Below are 20,432 nucleotides of genomic sequence, written 5' to 3'. Positions count from 1 at the left end.
ACACCAGGCTTCCCTGTCCACCACCAACTCCCAGGCTTTGCTCAAACTCATGTCCATAGAGTTGGTGATGCCAACCAACCATCTCAACCTCTGTTGTCTCCCTCTCCTCCTGCCCTCAATCCTTCTCAGCATCAGGATCCTTTCCAATGAGTCAGTTCTTAACATCAGGTGGCCAAAGTACTTGAGCTCCAGCTTAAACATCAGTCCCTCCAATGAATATTCAGGACTGATTTCCTTTAGAATTGACTGGTTGGATCTCCTTGCAGTCCAAGGGACTCTCAAGAGTCTTCTCCAACACCACAGTTCAAAAGCATCAATTCTTTGGTGCTCAGCTTTCTTTATGGTCCAACTCTCACATCCATACATAAATAATGGAAAAACCATAGCTTTGACTAGATGGATCTTTGTTGGCAAAATAATGTCTCTGCTTTTTAATATGTTATCTAGGTTGGTCATAGATTTTCTTCCAAGGAGCAAGTGTCGTTTAATTTCATGGCTGCAGTCACCGTCTGCAGTGATTTTGGAGCCCAAGAAAATAAAGTCTCTCACTGTTTCATTGTTTCCCCATCTATTTGCCATGAGGTGATGGGACCGGCTGCCATGATCTTCGTTTTCTGAATGTTGAGTCTTAAGCCAGCTTTTTCACTCTCCTCTTTCACTTTCATCAAGAGGCTGTTTAGTTCTGCTTCCCTTTCTGCCTTAGGGTGGTGTCATCTGTGTATCTGAGGTTATTGATATTTCTCCTGGCAATCTTGATTTCAGCTTGTGCTTTATCCAGCCTGGAATTTCACATGATGTTCTCTGCATAAAGTTAAATAAGCCAGGTGACAATATACAGCCTTGACGTACTCCTTTCCCAGTTTGGAACCAGTCTGTTGTTCCATGTACGATTCTAACTGTTGCAACTTGAGATGCATTCAGATTTCTCAGGAGTTTGGTAAGGTGATCTGGTATTCCCATCTCTTGAAGAATTTTCCACAGTTTATTGTGATCTATACAGCCAAAGCTTTGGCATAATCAATAAAGTAGAAGTAGATGCTTTTCTGGAACTCTCTTGCTTTTTCGATGATCCAATGGATATTGGCAATTTGATCTCTAGTTCCTCTGCCTTTTCTAAATCCAGCTTGAACATCTGGAATTTCACAGTTCATGTACTGTTGAAGCCTTGCTTAGAGAATTTTGAACATTACTTGGCTAGTGTGTGAGATGAGTGCAATTGTGTGGTAGTTTGAACATTCTTTCGCATTGCCTTTCTTTTGGAATGGAATGAAAACTGATCTTTTCCAGTCCTGTGGTCACTGCTGAGTTTTCCAAATCTGCTGCCATATTGAGTGCAGCACTTTCACACCATCATCTTTTAGGATTTGAAATAGCTCAACTGGAATTCCATCACTCCCACTAGCTTTGTTAACCCTACCCTTTGACCATATCTACAAATCTTTCTTTTTGTTATGTCTCAACATCACTATCTTCCCAAGTAACCAAGCTGGAATATTGAGGTATATTTTTGATTTTTCCCATTTGAATACCTCCCACACTTCATCGATTTCAATTTTAACATATTTCTAGTTCAATGTGGTTGACTCTAATGTAATAGGCTAAGGGTCATTAATAGAAAATAAGAGAAGGCTGTGGGTTATAAAGAAGAAGAAACTGTACACTTATAAGGCTTTTCCCCTCTTGTTCCTACATCTACCCTAGTATAAGCTCTTTATAACTCTTACCTGAATAAGTAAAATACATTTTTATCACTTGTTTAATTTCGTCCTGCTTAGACACATGTCTAACCATATCACTGCCAAGCTTAAATCCTTTTAGTGGTTTCCCATCACCTAAACCTCATGATCAAGAGCTCAATATGATCCACCTCTCCAATCCCATCCCTAAACATCTCATTACCTTATGTTGCATTAAATGTAACCTCTTTGTTAGTCATTCAACAAACAGTTGCTCATCTTTATACCCTTGCTCGTGTTTTCTCCTTTAATTAGTGTACTGTTTTTGCCCTTATTCTCCCCTTCATCTGTCAAAGACCCACTCAGGTAATTGTCTAAAGGACTTTTCCCCCAGACCCTTCCCCACAAAGACCTTATAAGGATTCCTGTTCAAACTACCACACAATTGCACTCATCTCACACACTAGCCAAGTAATGCTCAAAATTCTCCAAGCCAGGCTTCAACAGTATGTGAACCATGAACTTCCAGATGTTCAAGTTGGATTTAGAAAAGGCAGAGGAACCAGAGATCAAATTGCCAAACTCTGTGGGATCATAAAAAAAGCAAGAGAATACCAGAAAAACATCTACTTCTGCTTTATTGATTACACCAAAGCCTTTGACTGTGTAGATCACAACAGACTGTGGAAAATTCTTCAAGAGATGTGAATACTAGACCACCTGACCTAATTGCCTCCTGAGAAATCCATATGCAGGTCAAGATGCAACAGTTAGAACCGGACATAGAACAACAGACTGGTTCTAAATTGGAAAAGGTGTACATCAAGGCTGTATATTGTCACCATGCTTATTTAACTTCTATGCAGAGTACATCATGAGAAGTACAAGCTGAAATCAAGATTGCCAGAAGAAGTATCAATAACCTCAGATGTGCAAATGACAGCACTCTTATGGCAGAAAGCAAAGAACTGAAGAGCCTCTTGTTGAGAGTGAAAAAGTTGACTTAAAACTCAACATCAAAACACAAAGATAATGGCATCTGGTCCCATCACTTCACGATAACTAGATGGGGAAACAATGGAAACAGTGAGAGACTTTATTTTGTGGAGGGGGCTCTCAAATCACTGCAGATGTTGACTGCAGCCATGAAATTAAAATATGCTTGCTCCTTGGAAGAAAAGCTATGACCAACCTAGATAGCATATTAAAAAACAGAGACATTACTTTGCCGACAAAGGTCCATCTAGTCAAAGCTATGGTTTTTACCAGTAGTCATGTATGGATGTGAATGTTGGACCATAAAGAAAGATGAGCACCAAAGAATTGATGCTTTTGAACTGTAGTGTTGGAGAAGACTCTTGAGAGTCCCTTGGACTGCCAGGAGATCAAACCAGTCAATTCTAAAGGAAATCAGTCCTGAATATTCATTGGAAGGACTGATGCTGAAGCTAAAACTCCAATACTTTGTCCACCTGATGCAAAGAACTGACTCCTTGGAAAAGACCTTGATGCTGGGAAAGATTGAAGGCAGGAGGAGAAGGGGAAGACAGAGGTTGAGATGGTTAGATGGCATCACCAACTCGATGGGCATGAGTTTGAGCAAGCTCCAGGAGTTGGTGATGGACAGGGATGCCTAGCATGCTGCAGTCCATCGGGTTGCAAAGAGTCAGACATGACTGAGCAATTGAACTGAACTGATTCCTCACTAGGTGGCCTTTCTCTGTGCTTCTATTTGTATTGCTCTATTATTATGGTTATATTTCAGTAATGATATTTTATACATATCCTGCACAATAGAGTATAAAGTCTGCAAGAGCTGAGCTTGTATTTTAGCCATTTTCAAATTCTTAGAACCTAGTAAATAAAATTCCATTCATTCATTGATTAATCCATTCATGTATTAATTCAGTAATTATTTTGTATTGAGGATATAAAGACCCCTGAAAGATCTCAGAGTCCAGTGAAAAGGCAGAAAAGTATACAAGTGACTCTGATAAAATGTGTTACCTGTATAGTATAGAACATAAAAAGCTGTGTAACACACAGGAGAAGAAAGAATTTTTACCTCTTTTGCTATGATTTATGAGGGCACAGAAATGATATTAAATTAAATGAGAGTACAGAAACAGTAAAAAATAAGTCAATATGTTAAAATTTTATTGCGTAATTTACTTATTTTCCCTCTCTCTCCTCCATTAGTTGATTTTATTTTTATTTACAATCATAGTCAATTAATAAGTGAATGAGGTCCAAACTTTCAAGGTAAATAGGAGGGAAAGGGAAGGAAATGGTAATGACTTTCTTCTATAACTTTTTTCTAGTCTCCATTTTTAACTGACTGATAAATTGTATTATTTTACAATCTTTTTAGGATATTTATGAAATTAATCATCATTTGAGTATCATCTACAGAAAAGGATACTTTGCAGATATGTGACAGAAACTATAAAGAATTTTTTTCCTAATTTCATATAAGACATTTTTGATATGCTACATAGGATAAGACTTATGCATAAATAGGTTTATTTGGATGTATACTTGTTGCAAGTGTCATCAGAGAGACACCAATGCAGTGCTGTTTCAGTGAAATAATAGGATCATTCAAAGACTAAGGTATGGGGACTGTTTTAAGTTTTCATCCTAGTGCAACTATTTTGTAGATTTGTTTTGTCTTATTTACTTTGGATAAGGTATGTAGTCTTTCCAAGTTTTGGTTATCATATAGACAACATTATGTTTTACGAATAAATAAAATTACTTAGAAACAATGCCTATCATTGAAACTGATAGCAAAAACTTAGTAAACATCAACAATTACTATTCTTATTAATGCTATCAAAAACTAACATGCTTTGAATACTTATTCTAGCTAGGAATTAGTAGGAATTACGTGTGTGTGTCAGTTACTCAGTCGTGTCCAACACTGAGACCCCAAGAAATGTAGCCCGCCAGATTCCTCTGTCCAAGGGATTCTCCAGGCAAGGGTACTGGAGTGGGTTGCCATTTCCTTCTCCAAAGTATTATGGTATATCCTTTTTATTGAGATGGCTGAATACTTTAATCAAGAAATTCTACTAATCTTTGACATTTTCACATATTTCAAGTTTTAACAATTTTTTACCATGAATGTAGAAAAATGTCTGTGTGTGTATGTACATTTATTTTGGTTTCCAGTGACCTTGACCAAGAGAATATTATTATTTATGTCACAGTCTCTACAAAAATAGAAATCTTAGAGGATTCTACCAAAAAAATAAAAAATTTAAAAAAACCCCACAACTTTAGGCCCATTGATAAATTAAGATTCTCCACTATAACAAATTATGTCAACAATTGTATACATATGAATCAGAGAGAATGAAGGCCATTACAAGATGGTGAATTTAGCCTGACGAAAAAAGCCATCTTTTCCCTTCTCCTAGTTAGAATTCCTGACTTGGCTTGCTGCTGCTACTGTGGCTTAGTTGCTTCAGCCATATCTGACTCTACGTCCCTATGGACTGTAGCCCGCCAGGCTTCTCTGTCCGTGGAATTCTCCAGGCAAGAATACTAGAGTGGGTTGCTGTGCCCTCCTCCAGGGTATCTTCCCAATCCACGGATTGAACCCAGCTCTCCTGCATTGCAGTCAGATTCTTTACGACTGAGCCATCAGGGAAGCCCAGTTTGGCCTACTACAGTGCCTTCAATAGAGGTGATTACATAGTTTTCTATAATGTAATATACAAAGCTAGGCTTTAGAAGCTGTTTTCTCCTTCACCACATTCTATTTGTTGACAAACAAATTGATCAATTTTGGCTGAACATGATCAATAATGGTTGGTTAACCATTAACAAGTGAACCTTGGTAAAGTGGTCAAAAACTTGAAGTAATGGCACAAGAACACCATTAGTGTGTAAAACAGCTATTTCTAGTAACTTGCAGCCTATTTTAAATAACATAATTTCCAGTTCAAAGGTTTATGCTTATGCCTACTTGGAGAAACTTAATCTCAAATACAGAATTTAACTCATAATAGTACTGACAAATCTTGGAAAGAAAGGCTTGTGAGAAGAAGAGAGAATAGAAGTATGAAGTATGCGATAGTTTGATCATAGAATAGGCAATACAAGCATCACATTAGAAGCTTCAGGTTTTGTTAGCTCCAAAATAGCACTGTTAAGTGTATGATAGTTTTCTTCTTCCAAAGACAAAACCAAAGGACCCATCAGCACATGGGGGCTGTTCAGTTTTAAGTAACATTTCATGCCTATCACTCGGTTTTCCCTAGGTTTTCTCTAACATTAGAAATCAAGTAGGACTGTTCAATTAGTTACCTTTTAAAGTTTGTTTATTTTTTAATTGAAAGATAATTGCTTTAAAGAATTTTGTTGTTTTCTGTCAAACATCAATGTGAATCAGCCATAGGTACACATATGTCCCCTCCCTCCTAACCCTCCCTCCCATCCCACACCCCTAGGTTGGTACAGAGCCCCTGTTTGAGATCCCTGAGTCATAGAGCAAATTCCCATTGGCTATCTATTTTACATATGGTAATGTAAGTTTCCATGTTACTCTCTCCATACATCTCACCCTCTCCTCCCCTCTCCTCATGTCCATAAGTCTGTTCTCTATGTCTGTTTCTCCATTGCTGCCTTGCAAATAAATTCTTTGGTAACATCTTTTTACATTCCATATATATGCGTTGGTATACAATATTTATCTTTCTCTTTCTGACTTACTTCACTCTGTATAATAGGCTTTAGGTTCATCCACCTCATTAGAACTGACTCAAATATGTTCGTTTTTATGGCTGAGTAATATTACATTGTGTATATGTACCACAACTTCTTTATCCATTCATCTGTTGATGGACATCTAGGTTCCTTCCATGTTCTAGCTATTGTAAATAATGCTGTAATGAACACTGGGATACATGTCTTTTTCCCTTTTGGTTTCCTCGGGATATACGCCTAGGCATGGGATGGCTAGGTCATATGGTGGTTACTTTTGTATCTTCTGTCACAGGTGGAACATTAACAGCTCCATTTCTTTAGCTGGTAGCTTGCCATATCATGAGAACTAAATGCCATCTCCCTGTTTCAGAATATTCTGAAAACAAAAATAAATTAATTTTCACTTTGCAAATATTCATATCTTTACTGTATTTTACAAATCTTTTTGACCAAACTTTTTAAAAATACTATAAAAATTAGTTGAAATTATACCTGACTAAAGAACTTCTTCATGAGGGTGAAAGAGGAGAGTGAAAAAACTAGCTTAAAGTTCAACATTCAAAATACTAAGGTCATAGTGTCTAGTCCCATCACTTCATGGCAAATAGATAGGGAAAAACTGGAAACAGATTTTATTTTCTTAGGCTCCAAAATCGCTGCAGACAATGACTGCAGCCATAAAATTAAAAGATACTTTCTCCTTGGAAGAAAAGCTATGACAAACCTAGACAGCATATTAAAAAGCAGAGAATTACTTTTTTGACAATGGTTCATAGTCAAAGGTATGGGTTTTCAGTAGTCTCATACACACATGAGAAGTGAAGTAAAAGTCGCTCAGTCGTGTCTGACTCTTTGTGACCCCATGGACTATACAGTCCATGGAATTCCCCAGGCCAGAATACTAGAGTGGGTAGCTGTTCCCTTCTCCAGGGGATCTTCCCAACCCAGAGATTGAACCCAGGTCTCCCTTATTGCAGGCTGATTCTTTACCAGCTAAGACGCCAAGGAAGCCCAAGAATACTGGAGTGGGTAGCCTATCTCTTTTCCAGGGATCTTCCTGACCCAGGAATCAAACTGGGGTCTCCTGCATTGCAGACAGATTCTTTACCAGCTGACCTACCAGGCAAGCCCACAGATGTGAGAGTTGGACCATAAAGAAGGCTGAGCAGTGAAGAGTTGATGCTTTTGAATTGTGGCACTGGAGAAGACTCTCAAGAGTCCCTTGGACTGCAAGGAGATCAAACCAGTCAACCCTGAAGGAAATCAATCCTGGATATTCATTGGAAGGGCTGATGTTTAAGCTGAAGCTCCAATACTTTGACCACCTGATGTGAAGAGCTGACTCACTGGAAAAGACCCTGCTGCTGGGAAAGATTAAGGGCAGGAGGAGAAGTGTGACAGAGGATGAGATGGGTAGATGGCATTACCAACTCAATGGACATGAGTTTGAGCAAATTCCAGGAGACAGTAAAGGACAGGGAAGCCTGGCATGCTGTGGTCCATGGGGTCACAAATAATTGGACATGACTTAGCAACTGAACAATAAACAACAATGCCTGTCTAAAACAGAGACTAGACCTTCAATAATTTCTTAGAAACTATTAACTATTCTTAACTAAATGTCTATGAATCCAGAATACATAATGTTTCTCATTGCTTTGATTTTAATACTGTTAAGTGGACCTAATTGGGAATGTGGGAATATAATTACTCTTTGGTTCATGATTTGTCAATTCTAGATAACTGGCTTTCCTAAAGCTAAAGAATTCTGCCCAATAGTATGTCTGTACCAAATCCACCAAGTCTATTTATCCAGGGCTATTACTGCAATTTTTGCAATTTCTTATAAACATAATAGCAATAGTTTTCTGATCATCAATTGCTTGATTATTCCTGTCCAGACACCACTATTTAAGGCATCTTCTCAAATTTTCCACTGAACTTTTCCCTGTAGCACAATAACATAAAAAAGGCTGTTCTGAAAAAATAAATAGTGTTCCATGATTAAATAAATTTGAGATATACTGCTACTACATACTTCTTTTGGAAATTTACTAGGTACACTGCCATATTATAAGCTCTGAAGGGTATTTAAATCATGAAGCCTATTTAACCTAGTTCAATCCCAAATTTTGAAAATTATTTGACAACAGAGCATTTACTAACATATTCTGGGGAGGCAGGTAGTGATAAGTGAAATACACTTTGGGAGATAGTGTTACATAGCATATAAGAATTAGTTTTTAATTGTTGCCCAAATCAATAATTTGTTTAGAATCAAGGGTTTCTAATAATATCTATTTTAGTAGATACCTTTGGTAGATATTAAGATTCAAAATGAAATGTATATTTATCCCTAACACACAGCATATATTGCTTTGGGGGACCAAATTCAACCTTGTAAGGTGCCTCCATAGCTGGCACCACGATTGGGTCTATATGCCATTTCCATTTGCCATAATGTCCATGGCTTCTGAATGCTTGAATGTGTGCCAAGAGCTATGAATACATGAGCATAAACCTATCACCTTATTTCTTTTTCTGTCCAATTCCATGGTCAGAAATAGGATGCTATTTGAACACCCTAACCTTGCAGAAACATTGCTGGCGGAAGCATGGCAGGCAGGGAGGGCATACATGTACCATAATAAGTATATAGTCCAGGAAGAGCAAATCTTCTTGATAACTAGAGTCAAAAAGAAATGAAATTATAACCAGATTCCCTTGAGTTGGGATGTAATCTCAGACTTTACGTTGATCTCTACCGCTAGAAGACTGGGTGCTAAGCAGTATTAGTAGATCAGCCATTTTGTGAATAAGTCTGTTTTATTGATCCTTTGCATAACCTACATTTCTACCATCATAACCACTTTGTTTATGAGCCTTTGAACAAGGACAGGAATGTCCAGGTAAAGAGACTTCATCCTCTGGGTGAGTCATCTATCTACCTGATTATTCAGAGTCTCTTCTGTCACTGCTATCTTTTGATAAACATTCCCATGGAATATAGACAGCTTTCCACTCTGCCCATTCTGAGAGTCGCATCCACAAGTCTCTTTTCAAGATTACTGTTTCATCAAATCATCAATTTCATTTTTTCCAAGTCCCAGATCCACCTGTTGGAAAGAGGCCTCCCCTTTCAGCTGGAATATCATGTAGAATATCATGGAGAACCATCTTTGAACCAGGTTCAAAAATGCTAGCTCACAGGATTTGGGGTACTTCTCATAAACAGTGGAAAAGAAAGGGGCAGTGAAGCAAGAGGAAGTGTGCCGATATTAACCACCTGCTCATAACACTTGCTAGTGCCTCTTTTAGGTCTCGTGGAGCCTGATCAAATATGAACCACAGCCTTTTTGATGACAGGCTTCCCTTGAACGTGCTTCAGAATTTGGTGGACTAGATAACACCCAGTTTATGTCAGGGAGCTCAAGCTGTGTGATCATTTGGTGTCCCAAGTGCAGAGATTGAATTTCCACCAAGATTGAGGTATAACCACAATAAGAAACACAAATATGGAACTTACTATTGGCTTTATGTACAGTAATTTATTGAATCATCACAGTGACATATAAAGTAGGTACTATTGTCCCCATTCTTCAGAGAAGAAATGTGGCACAGTTTAATTGTTGCATCTCTGGCCATACAGCTAGTGAGGGAGAAAGATAGGATTCAAACTCAGACAACCTAGCTCCAAGGGTGACAATCTTAACTCTTCCCTGCATTATGACACTTCAGTTCTAAGCCAAGAGTGATTTTTTGAAAGCAAATCGTTTGAAGAAGGCATGACTTTACTTTAAAATCCTCAAGGTCATTCCTGTGATTGTCTTTTGAGGGCCTGCCACAGTTTCTATACAGTATTCCCTACTGCCACAATCACTTTAAGCTGGGTCATCAAGTCCAAGTGGTGTTCATTTCTAAGTATCTGAAATTCTTATGATCTTCCAAGCAACTCCTAAAAAATTTAAAATTAACTACTGAAACAAAATGATACTGTATTAAACTAGCATGATTTTATAAGCACTCATTATATATATTTTCTTTAAATTTTAATTATTCATTTTTCCTACTATTGCTTATTTTATTAACAACCAAAGACCTAAATTTCATTAACCAGCCATTTTGCCTCATATCTCTGCCTCTGAACTGAGAATAAAATACAACAAAAATCTGTCTTTGTCAAAGAGAGAGATCTTCTATCTTATCTCTTTTTTAAAAAATATATAGATACTGTTCTTTTTAGTCTGCATTAAGATGCTGATGGTTGCCATATGTTGCATACAAATATAGACTCTTCTCAAACCTCTGGGCATTATATTCAAGGAGACTACTAATTTTTGCACCTTTGTCTTTAAATTTTGCCTCTTTGTCCTCGCATAAGCAGGACAAAAAGAAGAGAATTTCTTTAACTTATGTCACCACTTAGAGTCCTTTCTCTCAGGACCCAGAACTTAATTTTTTTCAATTCTGAGAGCATGATCTGACCCTCCAAAATGTTTTTAAGTTCAACTTTTGGGGATTTTTTTATTCACAGCTTTCAGCAATTTAGTTTCAATAATAATAATAGCATGGAAATTATATCCACAGCTATGAATTAGTTAGATTAACTCAGCAGTGCATTTTCACCATAGACTTGCCAATTAGTTTGCTGTTTGAATTCCTTCCACCACACCTATTGATGCTAAAAACTGCCCCCACCTTCCGCCCTCTGTTGGTCACTGAATCATCCTAGCTAGTATTTCACTTTCTTGGGGATCACATTCTGAAACAATTAATCTAATGAACTAATGACATATCACAAGTAATTTTGTGTCTGTCTTTTCACTGTATTTTGACATATTTGAAGGTGGAATTATGTCCTGTTCACCTTTGAAATCCCCACAGTTTTATACAATGTATAAAACATAATAGAAGTAAAACTAATGGTTATTGAATTAAATGAGACCCAGAGACAAAATCCACACATTTGTAGGTCACTTAATCAGTAATAATAGAAATAGTGATTTCAGTCCAATGTAGGTGTCATTTGGAGAGACACCAGAATCTTCCATATAGGCAGTTTCCTACTTGTCATATTGTCAGGCAGGCCCAAGTGGAGACACTCTGCTTATTTGGCAGTTTGATTTCAAATTCCATGAGAGAGATGTTGTGATTTTGCATCTCAGGGTTTGGGTCTATAATTGCTTTGGAAAGCAACGCTTAGAGAATCTCAGAGTAAAAGATAAGCATAAGACTGTCCCAGTATAGCATCCTCTAATTTCTGTTATTCTGTGATCTCCTGTCAAACAAGGGAACATACAAATTATTCTCCCTGCCTTTTTTATATTTACTCCTCTAGTTAAGCTCATGTTAAGTCACAGGAAGAAACTTTATTTTCTTGAGATCAATTATGAATTCCTTAATGTAGGCATCTACTACATAACAGGCAATAGGTGGTAGAAGCTAGAAGGGCAGGATGGAAGTGCCAACACTAATCACCACTTTACCTCCAAGGAGCATTGGCTTTAGTAAGTGGTAGAATTGAGTCTCTAGTTCACACTGATAGAGTTATACCAATAACTCTTGGACTGAATTTTCCTTTGGGGAAGGGAAGAGTGCTACGGTATAGTAAAATACTTACGAACTCATGAGACCTAGATAGAATCAGTGGCAAATGAGTGACAGAAGTATATTTGTAAGTAATTGTACCAGAACCCTATGCCAAACCTCTTTCTCAGAATGTTATAAGCCTTTCTCAGAATAAGTGCTCTGTATCCTTTTTCTTATCATGGTAGATTACCATTGCCATTCTGGTAATGATAAAACACAAGCTATAAACCAATACAGTTTTATGTCCAAATGACATAGCCACATAGTCATATAATCAAATAAATCCTAGTTATTTACAGAAAGCCTATTTTTATCAGATCATTGTCTTCAATGAGTATATAGTCCCTTCTCACTTACTTTGTTTGATGCAAGGTCAACCCTTTTCACTGTTTGTACAAATAAGGATATGTTAGTAGTTTGTGATAATATTGTATATCACTGTATCACTGTCTCCCACCTGGCACCCCATACCCCTGACTGTTATTGAACCACTTTTTCCATCATTTTTTCCCAGTAATACATGCCAAATCATGGATCTACAGATTATTTTTTATTGTAAAACCTGTCAATTAAAAAATCAAGAGTATGAATTGAGTACACCAAGGTTGAAGTGTTCTGTTGGCAAATTATTGTTTTCTTTTTCATATGCTAATTTGGATATTGTACAAAACACTTCTTTCTTTGTATGTTTTGAAGTCCCATTATATACAAAGTTTGTCTTTTGGTGAAATAAAATAGTTTTTCAGGCCTTGAAAAAATAAAACATTGACCTTCCAGCTAATTACATGTATATGTCAGGTCTAATAGTAACACAACAGGATCATAATTGAGGAAAGAAAAGTATGTTTTGTTCCTAACTTCATATATACTGATTTTTTGTAAAGTACTGTGAATGGAGATGAGGAAATGAGTAACCTCAAACAGAACTTCAATTCAAGCTGGAAGAAGAATAAGAAAATAGAATTTAATGATGTAATTCATTTAATAGTTATTAACCTAGTTTATACTAAAACGTGCTTTGAGGGGTACATAAAATCTTTACCATAGATTTTACCATCAGTAGTTTATGATTTAATTTAAAAATTAAAGCAAAAGAAAAAGATATAAGACTGTATGTTCAGGGCTAATTGGCTGAGGTGGCTGGTGATGCTGGAATTTTAGAGAGAGATCACCAAGAGATAGAAGGGGAAAATTCTTTTCTTTTAGGAGATTTTTATACTTTATCACATAAAGGAAGATGGCCCAGAGCATTTAGATTCATCAGAAACTACATAAAGAAATGAAATATTTCAGGCTTTGTGGTACAAATGAAATAATCACTTCACTAATAATTTTCAATCAATATCCATGAAAAAATAGTGAGTTCCTTTGGCACTGTTAATTTCATTTGCATGTATATAGAACTGACCACACAGGGAATATAATCATTCAATAGGATGGCTAGTGGGTTTATTGCATTTTAAATCTACTTATGCCTCCTTCAAGTAATATGCATTCTAAAGAACATTTCATAGACCCTATTGAATTACAGAAACAACATGAATTTCTTTAGGGAGGAAATTTAAATAAAAAGAAAAATAAGATAAAAGTAGAAATCTGGGCTAGTGACACTAGAATTCCTCACATTAGACTATTGCAAGCCTTGTTTTTTTTGTTTTTTTTTTGTTTTTTTTTTTGAGACAGAAAGCAAGAGATTGAAGGTAAAGGACCTCCAGAGACTGAGAAAGGACTGGAATCAGTTCCAGAAATCCAGCTCTATGCAAGCGACCTTATACCAATGAATGCTCTTGACTTCAATATTTTTCCTCTGAAATATGAAATTGGTTTCCTTCTTCTACTCTGTTCATCAACCAACTGCTGGAACCACATTGCTCCACAGATGTTTTTGGTGTGTTTGAGGCTGAGTGATGGATACTTGGAAAAACCACATTGTTCACGCTCTCATAGGATCTCTCTTAAGGCAGATAGCTCTCTTCATTTCATTTGGACAGCTCAATTGAGGGTGAAAAATGCTAGCATTAGCTGGATTCTCTCAAATATTATCTCTGAAAATGGGCTACTTTCTGAATAGTAGACTTACAAAGTGGAAAGTTAGCATTGTGGTTTTCTTAAAAAAAAATGCAAAGTAATATGCATTTAATTAGTTATTTAGTTATTTGGCTGTATTGGGTCTTGGTTGCTGCATGTGACACCTTTTAGTTGAGGAATGTGGAATCTAATTCCCTGACCAGGGATGAACCCCAGGCCTCCTGCATTGGGCAGACAGAGTCTTATCTATTGGACCACCAGGGAAGCCCCTCAGCACTGTGTGCTACATGCATCTTTTCATGCCTTATCCCACGAAGAGTATAGATAGTTATTCTCAATCTGTTATTCAATCATCATTATTTTCATGGGGAGCAAGTGGGAAAGAACACAAGTTTAAGGTACAAAAATCTAGTCCAGCCTTCTTATGAGAGCATTACGGCCAAATGTTCATCTCAGGCTAATGCGTTATACTACAGTGGAAACATGAATCAGAATAGAATATCTTGTGAATAATTGGAAGTGAGAGTCAGAGTGTGACTCTTACTATCAAGGGAAGGACTAGATCCTAGTTCTTAGTCAGCCAGATTCAGAATGGCCTTGCAGGAGAGCAGTTCAGGGTTCCCTCCATAACCTAAAAGTAATGCTAAGTAATGAAGCTATCACAGATATGAATATCTTAATCCACTATATCGATACTTCGGTAGCAGTAAGAAAGCAGTTCAGTTCAGCTGCTCAGTTGTGTCTGGCTCTTTGCGACCCCATAGTCTGTAGCACGCCAGGCTTCCCTGTCCATCACCAACTCCCAGAGCTTGCTCAAACTCATGTCCATTGACTTGGTGATGCCGTCCAACCATCTCATTCTCTGTTGTCCCCTTCTCCTCCTGCCCTCAATCTTTCCCAGAATCAGGGTCTTTTCCAAGGAGTCAGTTCTTCACATCAGGTGGCCAAAGTATTGGAATTTCAGCTCCAGCATCAGTCCTTCCAACGAATATTCAGGACTGAGTTCCTTTAGGATGGATTGGTTGGATCTTCTTTCAGTCTAAGAGACTCTCAAGAGTCTTCTCCAACACCACAGTTCAAAAGCATCAATTCTTTGGAGCTCAGCTTTCTTTATGGTCCAACTCTCACATCCATACATAAATAATGGAAAAACCATAGCTTTGACTAGATGGACCTTTGTCGGCAAAATAATGTCTCTGCTTTTTAATATGCTATCCAGGTTGGTCATAGCTTTTCTTCCAAGGAGCAAGCATATTTTAATTTCATGGCTGCAGTCACCGTCTGCAGTGATTTTGGAGCCCAAAAATAAAATCTCTCACTGTTTCCCCATCTATTTGCCATGAGGTGATGGGACCAGCTGCCATGATCTTCGTTTTTTGAATGTTGAGTCTTAAGCCAGCTTTTTCACTCTCCTCTTTCACTTGCATCAAGAGGCTCTTTAGTTCTGCTTCGTTTTCTGCCATAAGGGTGGTGTCATTTGAAAATCTGAGGTTATTGATATTTCTCCTGGCAGTCTTGATTCCAGCTTGTACTTCATCTAGCCCAGCATTTTGCGTGATGTACTCTAAATATAAGTTAAATGAGCAGGGTGACAATATACAGCCTTGATGTACTCCTTTCCCAATTTGGAATCAGTCTGTTGTTCCATGTCTGGTTCTAACTGTTGCTTCTTGACCTGCATACAGATTTCTCAGGAGACATGTAAGGTGGTCTGGTGTTCCCATCTCCTTAAGAATTTTCCACATTTTTTTTGTGATCCACACAGTCAAAGGCTTTGTCATAGTCAATAAAGCAGAAGTAGATGTTTCTAGGGGACTCTCTTCCTTTTTCGATGATCCAGTGGATGTTGGCAATTTGATCTCTCGTTCCTCTACCTTTTCTAAATCCAGTTTGAACATCTGGAAGTTCTCAGTTAATGTACTGTTGAAGCCTTGCTTGGAGAATTTTGAGCATTACTTTACTAGTGTGTAAGATGAGTGCAATTGTGTGGTAGTTTGAACATTCTTTGGCATTGCCTTTCTTCAGGATTGGAATGAAAACTGACCTTTTCTAGTCCTGTGGCCACTGCTGTGTTTTCCAAATTTGCTGGCATATTGAGTGCACCACTTTCAAAGCATCATCTTTTAGGATTCAAAATAGTTAAGCTGGAATTCTACCACCTACATTAGCTTTGTTTGTAGTGATGCTTCCTAAGACCTACTTGACTTCACACTCCAGAATGTCTTCTCTAGGTAAGTGATCACACCATTGTGGTTATCTGGGTGATTAAGATCGCTTTGTATAGTTCTTCTGTGTATTGCCACCTCTTCTTAATATCTTCTATTTCTGTTAGGTTCATACCGTTTCTGTCCTTTTTGTGCCCATTTTTGAATGAAATGTTCCTTTGGTAGCTCTAATTTTCCTGAAGAGATCTCTAGCCTTTCCCATTCTATTGTTTTCCTCTATTTGTTTGCATTGATCACTTAGGAAGACTTTCTTATCTCTCCTTGCTATTCTATGGAACTCTGCATTCAGTGGGTTTATCTTTCTTTTTCTCCTTTGCCTTTAGCTTCTCTTCTTTTCTCAGCTATTTGTAAGGCCTCCTCAGACAACCATTTTGCCTTTTTGCATTTCTTTTTCTTGGGAATGGTCTTGATCACTGCTTCCTATACACTGTCACAAACCTCTGTCCATAGTTCTTCAGGCACTCTATCAAATTTATTCCCTGAATCTATTTGGTTTTTTTTTTTTTTTGAAGTTTTGTTTGACTTTTCTGAGTGATCTCAATAATAAAACAGTCTTTTATGGCTTGAATTTCCTAAGCTTCTAAAAAACAGTGTGTAAGACATGGATGATTCATTTATATTTCTCACACTTTGTATCTATCTTTAATGTTGTAAAATAATCCAAAAGTTTAAAAAAAAAGCAATTAAAAGTGAAATTACATGTCACTTTGTGCAGTTTTTATACCATATATATAGAAAAGACTATAGACTGACTCTTTTGTGGCATTGGCTAACTGAAACTCTTAATTCATCACTCCTCACAAAAGTCCTGCTATGTAAGAAAGACAGTCACTGAACATAGTTATTTAAGTAGAGACAGTTTTATAGAATATGAAACAGTGGGCTGGAATATCTCCTGTTGGTTGACAGCAAGTGCATAGAACTCATCAATACTTTATTTGCTTTTTCTGCTTAGATTAATTAATTTATCACTTTACTGTATGGATTTTATCCCTCTTTCACAAGTTATTTTAATCGTTTTATTTCTCAAATGTGATGTAATTCCATCCCTATTTTTTAAGTCTTAGATCTCTACATATCTCTGTTCTCAAGTTTGATTTGATATCAGCAATTGGAAATTTCTAAAAATAATCAGCAAGCAAAAGTCATGATCTCAATGAGATGGTCTATAGTTAGATATTAGAAGCTTTAATATTCTAAGGCATAACTGGGTAAGGTAGTAAAGTTCTTTTTCCCTGTTTTCTCTCCAAGGTTCCAAAGATATTTATAGAGTTTTTACATGACCATTGTATTTTTCAAAATTCTGTCTAGAGGCCAAGAGATGACTTAACTGACCTCCAGAAAACTCATTCTGATGAAACAATAAGGTTACAAAGAGAAACTTAATCGTATTCTAATAGTTTTAAATATACCAGTGTTTTCTCATGAATTATTTTAATTTATACAAATTTGATATCATTTTGTGATTTATGCTTGTCTTTTATTATGCAGCTGATGTGGCATTAGTGGAATTTCATTATGCAGTGAATAGTTATTTTGATGAAGAAAGTGATTAAATTTAATTTCAACCAAATATTAGATTGTATAATAGTATTTTCTCTGTTGAATGTTAATATAAACAAAATCTTTCTTAGTGTTGTGAGCTGAGAAATGTATTTTGAAAGCATAAGAAGTACTGAAAAGAAAAAGAAATTCTAAAAGCAAAGAGTGAGAGGAGATTGCAAGTTTTAAGCTTATACAACTTCAGTGTATTGCTGATCCAGGAATGTTACTGTGGTTTGGTTGTGTTTTGTGCTATCTATTACTTTGACTATATTACAATAATGTGCAATTAAATACATGTAGGTAGCATAGGACACCTCCATTCATTCTTCCTACTTCAGATCTGTTCCAGCAAAATGCTCAGCACCACTAATTATTAGATAAATGAAAATCAAAACAGAGTGAAGTGTCACCTTACCCCAGACAGAATGGCCATCATCTAAAAGTCTACAAATAATAAATGCTATAGAGGGTGTGGAGAAAAAAGGACTCTCCTACACTGTTGGTTAGAAGGGAAATTAGTACAGCTTTTATGGAGAACAGTATGGAAGTTCTTTAAAAAACTAGAAATAGAGCTACCATATGATCCAACAATCTGAAACCATAATTTGAGAAAACATATGACCCCAGTGTTCACTGTAGCACTGTATACAGTAGCCAAGACATGGAAGCAACCTAAACATTCATCCACAAAGAAATGGATGAAGAAGATGTGGTACATATATTCAATGGACTATTACTCAGCTATAAAAAGGCATGAAATAATGCCATTTGTAGCAACACAGATGAAGCTAGAGAGTCTCATACTATGTAAAGTAAATAAGATAAAGACAAATATGATATCACTTATATGTGGAATCTAAAAACAAAGTGATACAAATGAAGTTACATACAAACTAGAAATAGACCCACAGACATAGAAAATAAACTACATCTACCAAAGGGGAAAGGGTGTAGGGAAGGGATAAATTAGGAGTTTGGGATTACCATATATACACTACTATAAATAGAAAAGATAACCAAAAAGAACATACTGTATATCTCTCAGTTGTGTCTGACTCTTTGTGACCCCATGATATAGTTCATGGAATTCTCTAGTCCAGAACACTGGAGTGGGTAGCCTTTCCCTTTTCCAGGGGCTCTTTCCAACCTAGGGATCGAACTCAGGTCTCCCTCATTGCAGGCGGATCCTATACCAGCTGAGCCACAAGGGAAGCCCAAGGATACTCGAGTGGGTAGCCTATCCCTTCTCCAGTGGATCATCCTGACCCAGGAATCGAACAGGGGTCTCCTGCATTGCAGGTGAATTCTTTACCAACTGAGCTATCAGGGAAGCCCGATATCACAGGGAACAATACTCAATATTTTATAATAACCTATAAGGGAAATATATTTATATGTATAACTGAAACACTTTGCTGTACACCTGAACCTAACACAACATACTAAATCAAGTAGAACTTCAATTTAGAAAAGAGAAAAATAAACACAATAAGGATAAAGTAAGATTCTTAAGAAAAAGGAGACATTTAACTGAGTTCTAATCTTAGGTCCTCAGAAGGTAAATATGGTCAGCTTTGAATGTTTATGGCAACTTTAATTATATCTGGGTGATAAGAACTTCATCTTCTATCCCTTCACTTCAAATTACAGCTTTTTACACACACAACCTATACTTCCTGTTCTACACAAGAAACATAGAGACATTTATAGAAAACTTTGGAAACCTATACCTTATTCAAAAAGCTAGTTGTTTTGATGTTTTAGAGTTGCTGTGGTGATCTGTGGTAGTTTCTTGAACAGTTTTGCTAAGAATCACAAAAGATGTGTGATATATTTAATTGCTGATACCAGTTGGGAACATTCTTCTATTTCTGGGAAGCACATAGGCTCAAGGCTAATTTTCCATCCAGGTATAAATGTGGCTAAAATGCTTAGCCTTCTTACATACCTAGCATTAAGCTACCAAAACACACACATTGACCAGATTGATTTATGCCTACTTCAGTAGAATTCTATGGGTGTTATAGCCAAATGCTCCAGGAAACAAATTCAGTCAGAAGGACAGTGTGGATAATGAAGTGCAGTTTATTACACTGGTGGGTCTGAGATAGAGTTTCCTCTTCAGCCAGGAAACCTGATCGACTTTTGTGAAAACCTTATATACCTTGAGTGCACTGCTCAAGCCCACATCCTCAAATTCCTTAAACCTAGCCTGGAAAGTGTTAAAGGGAGATACAATCAGGTTACAGCCATGATCCATAATCAGAAGGGTCAGCTGGTTATACATTGTAGCCTACACCAATGGGTGCCATTAAGATTACAAAGGTGATTGCCTACATAGAAGATTATTACATTCTTTTTGGTGATGGGAAATCTTGGTATGGAATTTGGTGTTTATCAGTCCGGGAGGCCAGTTCGGCCATAGGTATGTTATCTCCACAGCTACCAGGCACGTAGTCCAAAGCTCACTGAAAGCGCAAGATGGAGTTTCCTTCTCTTTCAGGATGGAGTCAGCTCAGTCTGTTCCTTTCAAGATGGAGTCAGCTCAGCCTGTTCCTTTCCTCCCTCATTCCCCACTCCTGATGCTCTCAACTTCCAGTATGAGCATCACTCATTGGGCTGTACTGCATTTTAGGTTTCCTGGTGCATATTTGGG

At 37.1% G+C, this 20,432-nt stretch overlaps 1 long non-coding RNA gene across 1 annotated transcript in view; it reads right to left on the bottom strand.

The window, feature by feature from the left end:
* Positions 1–20,432, bottom strand: part of LOC145545351 (uncharacterized) — a 135,411-nt gene that overhangs the window by 14,152 nt on the left and 100,827 nt on the right. The window contains exon 4 of the long non-coding RNA XR_014082018.1: positions 8,918–9,075. This is a non-coding gene — a long non-coding RNA (uncharacterized LOC145545351). The remainder of the gene's footprint in view (positions 1–8,917; positions 9,076–20,432) is intronic.

The sequence above is a fragment of the Giraffa tippelskirchi genome, chromosome 4 (genome assembly GCF_054371585.1).
Source record: "Giraffa tippelskirchi isolate mGirTip1 chromosome 4, T2T-mGirTip1v1.2.pri, whole genome shotgun sequence".
Lineage (NCBI taxonomy): Eukaryota > Metazoa > Chordata > Mammalia > Artiodactyla > Giraffidae > Giraffa > Giraffa tippelskirchi.
This window is presented reverse-complemented; position numbering and strand designations above follow the sequence as displayed.